Below are 8,441 nucleotides of genomic sequence, written 5' to 3'. Positions count from 1 at the left end.
TAGATTTTTGCCCTGTTATAAAATCCATCAACATAAAATCCGCAACCATAGAAACACGTTGGAAACAACACTCTAAAGATAACATTAATTTCTAGATTCTAGAGTTCTAGTTTCTCTCGATCACTTAAATTGTCTTGTGGTGGTGTTTAGAATTTATAAGAACATTAATATCTTGATCCGGATAGAATTTTATAGTTTCAAGAAACTTCTCTCTCGTTAATTTTAAGATTGATTTTGTTTACGGAAGAAACTTAACAAAATTTGTTGTCTTTTTTTTTTTTTTACTTAATTTCCATAGTTCAAGTTAGGGGTGTGCATGGATCAATAATCAAACTAAATTGAACCATATATATGGTTTGGTTTGGATTTTAAAACTATTTTATAAAAACTGGTTTATTTTTTTAAAACCGGTTTACATATGATTTGGTTTGTTCAAAACCGGTTTTTCACAAAAACCAGTTTTACAAAAAAAAAAACGGTTTTAAACCGATTGTCTCAAAACCAGTTTTTATTTTCTTTTAAAAAACCAGTTTTAAAACCAGTTTTATAAAAAAACCAGTTTAAAACCAGTTTTTAAAAATAATCCATTTAAAAACCAGTTTTTAAAAATAAAAAGTTTAAAAACCAATTTTATATCATTTTCAAATAGCATTAAAACAAAACATAAAAAGACCATAATAAGAGCAAATACTTGCGACTTATAAGAGCAAATTCTGTTTAACATGTAAAGAGACATAAGTTCTACAAAATTAAGATTAAAACTAGCATTATTGTAATCCTAATATGGTCCACAAAAAATCTAGCAGTTACATTAAGTTTAATTAAACTGACACACCAAATATCATATAGCAACAAAAAAAAACACTCCAAAATGGACATTTTAAGTCCTCCTCTTTGTTGGTTTAAGCCTTGGTCTCAAGAAGCTTGTCGATCATGAGCACTTTCTTCTTCCACGCTAATGCCAAATTCTTCCTCAAGTCCCATCACAATCTCAACCTGCACAAAATTTGAAATGCCAGTCTAAATATGGTCAGCGAGATAGAAATCAGTGTTGTCAACTAGGGAAATATGGTCAGCAAAATAGAGATTAAGAAATAAAGTTTTAGAATGCTTGAAAGTTAAAGATGAAGGACTGTGCAAATGGAATACAGTTTTAGAATGCATAGATCTGAATGTTTTAAGATGACCACTTCACACAAGAAAAATAATGTTACCAATATTTATAGCAACAAGAGTATTTCTTCCAAACAAATACTCAGCAGGTTTACAATTTGCTAAAAATTACCATAGGTCTTACACTTGCCAGAAGGTAAGTTTTAATCTTCATTTGGTTTTACTAGTATTTTAGGACAAACAGTCAAACAATTAAATTAATGTCTGCTCTTCCAATTTTAAACAGTGTAAAGCATGTTTATGGCTATGAAGTAGTTCCTCAAGCTATTGCAGATGCCCAACTTATTGCAAAGTTAAATGACATACAAAATGCAACATTTGTTCGGGGGATCTCAATAAAATTTATGAGATTTCTTGGTATATATATATATATATGTGTCATATGAAGATAAGATCTTGCATTATTAAATAATAGTTTTTGTTTTTTTTAAGAGGCATGAATATTGTCTTTGTGACTGCTCGTTTGAAAAGCATTTCATTTTATGGTCAAATATTGTTGGCTAGCTTTGCATTTAGTTTTATTGTCAAATATATATTGTTGCTCGGCTAGCTTGCAAATTGCAATCAACTCATAATGAGCAGCAGCTACATGGTGGAGAATAAAACATACAGAAAAGCAAAAACAATGTGTATAACCAGTAGCATATACAAACATAATTCAGTTAGAGTGGATATTTAGTATAAAAGCTTTACTGAATGCAGTACAGTAATTAAACGGATAAGTCCTCTTCGAGTGCAATAGAGGTTGAAGATGTTGAACCGCTAGCACCATCTTCCGTATAAAGTAATTCTACAAAACATATAAATACATTTCATTATGCCTCAAGTATAATAAATAATAATACATTAGCGAATATACTTAGTTATCATACCTTGCTCATATCTCTCAAGATCAAAATCTTCATTTGTAATCAAGGATGAAGATGTTCCTTTGAGCCAATCCTGAGTGCATATCAGTGCTTCGACTATTTTAGGTGTTAATGGGCTAAGATATGGATCAAGCACCCTTTTTCCTGTACTGAATGCAGATTCAGACGCCATTGTGCTTATTGGTATAACTAGCACATCTCTTGCAATGTTTGCAAGGATGGGATAGCGACCAGAGTTTACTCTCCACCATTCTAGAACATTTATCTCCATGTTATGCTCTAACTTCTCTCCAAGATAAGCAATTAATTCATTATCTGCATTGTCACACCCTTCTGAAAGATAGAATTCAGCAATTCCATAAGGATGACTAACACTACCAAAAACTTGCGGCTCATTTGAATTACCTTGAGGGGACATAATTCCAACACAATATTCCTCATAAATAGATTTCAAGCAAGACTCTAAGGTTCCTTTCAAGGCATCAGCATCAACCTTATTATAATATCGTCATACCATCCAATCAACCAATCTAACCTTGCCTCTAGGGTCGAAAACTAGAGCAATCAACAACAACATGTTAAGCTTATCATGGGATCCCCAATTGTTATACCCCAAAATTTGCCCGCATCTTTTTTCAAGAAAACTCCAATCTAAAAATTAAGAGTCTCATATAATCATGGATTTTTATTTCAATAAATATCCTGACATGTGAAATACTTAGTTTTTAGAATTTTTCTTATACAGTATTTTGGCTTGCAGTTGAATTTATTCTTACGCAAACGCCAAATACTGTTTATTACTTCACACATGCTATTTATTTATTTACAGATAAGTAGTACTGACACAATTGGTACAGAGTCAAATCTTTTGCAGGCGCAGAATCAGGAAACTCAGACTGTACTGGTAACAAGTAGATTATTATTATCTTTTGTTTCCCATTAATTTTTGTACTATATTCCATTATTTTCAAAATCTTTTCAAAATCTCTTTTTCAAAAAAATCAAATCTTAACTTTATTCTATACATCTCTCTTTTTCCCAACACTATCATACACTTTCTTTCAAATCTTACTTCCACTCAAATTTTCCTTTTGTACGGAATCACTTCATTCCCCAACGTCTCTATCCTTCTTTCCATTCTATAAATACCTCTCATTTTTCCATAAAAATCTCACATCAAATTCTAAATCATCTCTCAAATTTCTACTTCATATCCATTCTTTCTTCTTCCCCGACAAATGGCGAAGCGGTGGGAAACATGTTTTCTTATGGTCATCACCGTTGTGGTGGTAATCATGTCTTTCTTCTGTCTGCATAGTCCTGAAAAATGTGGACCTGCGATGGTTACACTCCCGATCATCTATTTTCTGTTGGTCATAGCATGGGTTATTAATCGTCATTCTTAAAGTTTGCCGTATCTCCTATTTTCTTAAATGTACCGTTTATTAGTCGTACTGTTCATTATAGTATGTAATGTTTGTACTGTCAGTATTAAATGTTGTACTATTTGTCATATTGTTGCTTAATTATTCAGATAATATTTTGTGTGTTTTCTGCCAGTCAAATATTTATTTTTCTGTGCATTAAATGATTTTCAGGGTTATTATCGGTAATTTTGCTCGCGTACAGTAAATATTAGTTATTTATTATGTCTGTGTTTTTTAACAAGTCATGTAAATAAACTTTAATTTTTCACATAAAACAAAAAAAAACAACAAAAAGAAAATTAACTTTGACTGTTGATTTTTCACTCTAACTGCTACATTAATACCTGAACAGTCAGTTGACAGTCAAACTGTCGGCAGTACAATTCTCAGTGTTTTGTACCATCAATCAAATCAATCTTTTACAATTCAAAATTCCAAGATTTTTGTCCTAGAAGTCTTCTGAATATCACATGATTAGCAGAGACTCAACACTGCACAAAAATCAGGTACGCTTAACTGTCTCCTACACAAACAGTCCCTGACTAGGGTTTTCTTGTTTTTACAGGAGAAACAAGTTTTTGAGACCTCAAATGGATTTCATGGACATCCATATATCTCAAAGTACCATCACACAAATTTTCAGACTTCAATTCACTCAGACGCACCGTCAGCAGCTCAAACAGTCAACAGACGACCCGTTTGACCAAAAAAGTCAACAGACAGTCAAAAATGAAATTTTTTGTCAACATCCATATTTTGTCAAAATATTCATCATTTGATCATTGGATGATCATAATTCATCAAGGAAAGATCAAAAATCAACAAAACCCTAAGATTCAAAATTAGGGTTTTCTCCTAAAAAGTCAACTGAACTTTGACTGGCCATAACTCTCTCATCCTTCATCCAAAAAATTCAAACCAAAGCTCATTTTGAAGGAAATTCAATTATCTTTCAAATGCAATTGATCCCATGGTAATTACATTCACCATTTGAAAAATATGAACAAAGACATTACAGGTCATTTTCAAAGTCAACAAAAAGACACTTTTTTCAAAAGGACACACAAGGAGCATCAAAAATCATTTTGACATGAGACCAAAGACATTGGTTAGAGGACTCTTTGAGGTTTCCAAAAAGTGCAAGATCTCCTTAATATGAAAAAAATTGAGGGATTTACACCTTGTTGAATTTGGCTAAATTTTGGGAAAATGCATAAAACCAACATTGCTCAAAAATGTATTTTTTCCAAATGGGGCCAAGTTTTCATGGTTCAAACATGTTTGCCATGATATTATGGGCCTCCCACGACCAATACAAAGCCCACACCATTTTTATCCATTTTTGGCTTAATTTTATCTTATTTTAAGATTAAATGAAAAGAGAAAATGGAAGGATAATGGATAGCTTAGTTTCTAAGCATGAGTCATCCAAGAATCTTCAATTTTCTGCAGAAGATTGAGGTACAAGGCAAGAGCATTGAAGAGAAGCAAGACTTGGTCAACAATTCAAAGGTTTTAATATAAAAAAATCAAGAATTCAACAAAGGCAACTAAAGGCTTCTTGGATTCAATTCTAAGCATAACATAGCCTATATAAAGGCTATAACACTTCACAAACAAAAGAGCACGAAATCAGAGCCAAAGTCTTGCTTGTAACACACTTGTAACATCTTGAAATATTCAAAGAAATTTAAAATTCGAATTTTAAGTTCAAGCTAGTTTCAATACAAATTAAACACTCAAACACGTTCCTTGAACTTCACTGAACCTATCCAGATCAGTTGCAAGTATTGAAACCTCAAGAACACGAGCCTAGAACTCACGGTTTTTTCAAATCAAAACTCACCAAAATCTCATAACACATGCATATTTAACAAGATGTAGACTCATATTTAAGTTTGGTTTGAGGTCCTAATCATTTCTGGAAACTTAATTGAGGTTTGGACACCTATACGAGGGACCACCATTTTAGGGTTCTCACTTTCAAATTTAGGGCTTTACAGTTAGTGCAAAATCACGAGCTCTAAATAATATCATTAAACTCGCATGAACAAGACGAACTAAATGGTGGCATCGCGCCAAATTTATGTTGTTGTTTGCTTGTATTCGCTATTTCCAACAGGTGTAAAAAGTCAGAGTTTCTACACCACCTGCAAAAGAAAGGTGTAAAAACTCTATCCTGAGGAAGAAGATGATGCGTGGCGTCCTCTGATTGGCTGGAGGGCGCGCGCGTGTTTTTTAAATTCACTTTGGATTCAGTGTTTTGCAGGTACGTCACGTGTCATGGTCCCTCATGATGGTAACCATCAGATCTGTCCACTCAGCAATCAAGCGCACCAGAATGAAGCACCATATCATGGACTCTCCAATCAACCACATCTGATTAGTATCCTTTTATTTTCTATTTTTATTTTAATTTCTTTGTTAAATTAATTAAAAATAGTTTTAAATATCCAAAAAATACACAAAAAATATTTTAAGTTGCTAAAATAATATATTATTTTCTGATATAAAAATATTTTATTTTTCTTCATAATTTAAATATTTTGCATAATTAATTAGTATATATTTATATATTTGCTTTTTAATTATTTCAACCAATCAAAAAAATCATAAAAAAAATTATTCTTTATATTAAATATTGTTTATATATTATAAACTAATTTTGTACATATTTTGAATAATTTTCTCTTCAAATTTTAATTATTTGTATAATTATTTGTATAATTATTTGTATAATTATGTATTAATTAACTTAATCAATTTCAAATCAATTTCAAAAAATTCCAAAAAAATTAGTTTTATTTTAAAATTAATTAGCAAACATTTTGAACATATTTTGAACTTAATTTTTAGGTTTAAAATTTTATTTCCATCTTTTCCTCATTTTAATTTAATTAATCATGCATTAATCATAATTAAAATAAATCATAAAAAATCCAAAAAAACATGTCTTTATTTTCTTGCAATTTAAATTCCTAGATCAATGTATAGGCTGTCAAAATTCATGTAAATAGCGTAGTTTACATTTCCTGCAAATCGATGTAATAGCGTAGATTTACTTTCCGCATTTTACATTTCCGCATTTTAAATTCCAGCACCTATAAACTGCGTGTATGCCAAAGATAAAATTGAACCGTTAGATCACTAACTCCAAAAGATAAAATACCTGAATCCAAACACAATCACACTTGCACCTCCTAAGGTAATCCCTTATCATTCTTTTCAAAATCAAAGTCAAATTCTACTGCTTCGAGTACGAAATCGAACCTTTTGTTTGTATCCGGTGAAAGGATCGATTTTTAAAGGAAATAGGATAAAGACCTTACAACTCAGGGTAGACCTCCTAATTTGCTTGCTCAAATCAAAACAAACAAAATTCTCATACACTGTTGTTTTTCAAAATAAAACTTTCCAAAAAGACAATACTTTGTATACATCCAAACAAGGATCATTACGAAGTTAACGTTCTTTTTCCAAAACATCTTTTGAAAGATAAAAACACTTTGTATACATCCGCACAAGGATCATTACAAAATTCAACTTACAAAGGTATTTCAAACCACATATGAGCATTTTAAAGCAATTGAAAAGTGATCGAAAATAAGTGAGCTAAGCAAACTTAAGAGCCCATGGATAACCATGGATACAAAGGGTGCTAACACCTTCCCTTTGTATAACCTACCCCCTTACCCAGAATTTCTTAAAGGTCTTTTTTCTGTTTCTTTTATAAACCTTTCCTTAATTGGATAAAATAAAAGGTCGGTGGCGACTCTCTGAATTTTCAAAATGCGAAAGCAGAAACAATAAAAAGAGTCAGTTCACGTATCTCTCCGCGAGAGGTATGGCCGAAAACGGAGGTCCACACCAATACTTATCATACTTCTTCTTCATCTTTTGAGCTGCTGAACGTAGATGTCCATCTTCAGACGCACACATAGCCACAATGCTCTTTCCAATACCCAAGACCTCAAACATATAAATATTGCTTGTCAAATAAGATGACCCTGATATTTTTACAGTAGCATCATAAAACAATTTCAAGAATGGAATGATTAAGTTGATATGCTTCCAATCGTCTTTCGCCGGAACACCTATTCCCTTTTTTGTCAACTCATTCACATACCTAACACAACATAAAATGAAAATAAGAATACTAGTGTTAGCAATAAACTCATAACTCTTAATCACAGAAGTAGGAGTAGAAATCCAAAAATGTTTTGTTACCCTTCATAGGTATGGTACTCAGGGCTGGATGATATTGTTGACATCTTTCTTGGGGTTAACCAATGGTTACCTCACTATCTGCATTTTCACTTCTGCACCTAAAGGTTACAAGGTGGGTGTGTTTTCAGTTTTCACTATCTGAGATTTAGAATTGTTGAAATATATGAATTTGGTTAAGACTTGATGTTTTTGATATTGTAGGGACCTGAACAAAATGCTTTGGGGAATATGTTGGTGTTGTGTCTTCTTAGAGGTCTTTTTGCAGGGGTAACACTTGACTGGTTGTGGTTAATAGGTAAAGGATGGTGAGATTTTAACCAGCTAAACTAGAGAAATAGTAAAGTCATTGTTCTCAAACAAATGGTGGAAATGTGTATCTTTTAGCACTTATATACTTCTCTTGAATTGTGAATATTTTAATAAAGCCTTGGTCAATAGATTTTTGCCCTGTTATAAAATCCATCAACATAAAATCCGCAACCATAGAAACGCGTTGGAAACAACACTCTAAAGATAACATTAATTTCTAGATTCTAGAGTTCTAGTTTCTCTCGATCACTTAAATTGTCTTGTGGTGGTGTTTAGAATTTATAAGAACATTAATATCTTGATCCGGATAGAATTTTATAGTTTCAAGAAACTTCTCCCTTGTTTTTTTTGCAAAGCCAAAAGAAAACGAATTTTATAAATAACCAGAAGGCATAAGAGATGCCTCTGTTAAGCTACACCAGTACCAAATTACAGT

General features: G+C 31.9%; 1 long non-coding RNA gene across 1 annotated transcript; it reads left to right on the top strand.

The window, feature by feature from the left end:
- Window positions 1-7,697: 7,697 nt before the first annotated feature.
- Window positions 7,698-8,131, top strand: LOC131632967 (uncharacterized). Its single transcript, XR_009293189.1, has 2 exons — window positions 7,698-7,808; window positions 7,898-8,131. It is a non-coding gene; the product is annotated as an uncharacterized LOC131632967 (long non-coding RNA).
- Window positions 8,132-8,441: the final 310 nt, after the last annotated feature.

Source organism: Vicia villosa, unplaced genomic scaffold (assembly GCF_029867415.1).
Source record: "Vicia villosa cultivar HV-30 ecotype Madison, WI unplaced genomic scaffold, Vvil1.0 ctg.001057F_1_1, whole genome shotgun sequence".
NCBI classification, from domain to species: Eukaryota; Viridiplantae; Streptophyta; class Magnoliopsida; order Fabales; family Fabaceae; genus Vicia; species Vicia villosa.
The sequence above is the reverse complement of the archived record's forward strand: the minus strand, read 5'-3'. Positions and strand labels throughout refer to the sequence as shown.